Here is a 1674-nt window from a genome sequence, read left to right as displayed (position 1 = left end):
AGGGGGACTTCTCAACCCAGGAATCCAACCAGGGTCTCCTGCATTGCAGGCGGATTCTTTACCGTCTGAGCTACCTGGGAAGCCCTAAAGCAACTATACTACAATAAAATTTTTTAAAAACACACATAAAAAATTCCCAACAGTACAAGACAGTTACCTCTGGAGAAACCTTACCAGTGGCCTCTGTGAAGACAAACGCAGGAAGGAGACGCTAGCTGGGTTGTCCTGAAGCTCACGGAGTGGAGGAAAGCCACTTTAGGATATACCATCTGCGGTGGAACTGCCACCATGATGCAGATTTTCATGAAGACCCTGACAGGGAAGAACATCTCTCTCAAGGTCAAGCCCTTGGATACAATAGAAAATGTGAAGGCCAAGATCCAGGATAAGGAAGGTGTTCCTCTTGACCAGCAACTGGAAGACGGATTTCCTTTGTCTAACTACAACATTCAAAAGGAGTCCACTCTTCATCTTGTGCTGAGACGTTGTGGTGGAGCTAAGAGAAGGAAGAAGTCTCATGCCACTCCCAAGAAGAACAAGCATAAGAGAAAAAAGGTTAAGCTGGCTGTCCTGAAAAACTACAAGGTGGAGGAGAATGGCAGAATCAATTACCTTCACTGGGAGTGTCCTTCAGATGAATAATGTGCTGAAGTTTTTATGACCAGTCACTTTGACAGACATTATTATGGCAAATGTTGTCTGACCTATTTCAACAAACCAGAAGACAAGTAATTGTATACAGGTTAATAAAATACATGAATTAATGAACTAACAAAACAAAACAGAGAGAAGCAAAGCCAAAGGCAATCTGGCAGTCTGGCAGAATAGCACAGGCAGTTTTAGGAGACATGAGGGCAAAATCCAGAGCGCCGACAAAACAAGACCTTCCCAAGGAAGCCAAAGCTGCCAGCCCCACAGCCTGGAGTTCCTTCGTGGTCTAGTGGTTAAGAATTCACCTGCCAGTGCAGGGGACATGGGTTCCATCCCTGATCTGGGAAGATTCCATACGCAGTGAGGCAACAAAGCCTGTGTGCTGAAACTACTGAAGCCCACGTACCCCAAAGCCCATGCTCCACAATAAGAGAAGCCAAGGCAATGAGAAAGCCTCTCCTCAAAACTAGAGAGTATCCCCTGCTCTCCATAGCTAGAGAAAGCCTGCACACAGCAATGAAGACCCAGCACAGTCAAAAATAAATAAATAAAAAATAAGTTAATTTTTAAAAACCACTTAAAAAAAGTCGGTTGTTGAATACCAAACACCAGTGGAGGCTGTGTTAGATGTCATATGTGTACAATTAGGTAAAGTTACCTGTCATCCTTCAATAAGGTTCATCATTTTTGAAAAACATATTATCACATGCTATTATCAATGGCATCTATGTAAATGCATCCAGTATTTTTTTAAATAGATATATTAGAGAAAAACAGAAAAGAGTCAGGGAACTGCTCTATTGACACAGTTATTAAGGGTCCAGTGATTTGAGCCATGGTGAGGCTAACTCTGCCAAGCAAAGAATAACTTGTTCCATCTCAAATTCCTACTACTGAGAAAGAAATGTAACGCTTGGCAGACTTTGGGTTTTAGAAGTTGCACTTGGCAGACTTCTTTGGGTTTTGGAGGCTACATATTCTATACTTGGGAATCCTGCTAAGATCCATTTATCAGGAGATACA

At 42.5% G+C, this 1674-nt stretch overlaps 1 pseudogene; it reads left to right on the top strand.

Moving 5' to 3' along the window:
- The first annotated feature begins 220 nt into the window (after window positions 1-220).
- On the top strand, window positions 221-732 carry LOC783197 (ubiquitin-ribosomal protein eS31 fusion protein-like; annotated as a pseudogene).
- The last annotated feature ends 942 nt before the right edge of the window (window positions 733-1674 follow it).

The sequence above is a fragment of the Bos taurus genome, chromosome 11 (assembly GCF_002263795.3).
Source record: "Bos taurus isolate L1 Dominette 01449 registration number 42190680 breed Hereford chromosome 11, ARS-UCD2.0, whole genome shotgun sequence".
NCBI lineage: Eukaryota > Metazoa > Chordata > Mammalia > Artiodactyla > Bovidae > Bos > Bos taurus.
This window is presented reverse-complemented; position numbering and strand designations above follow the sequence as displayed.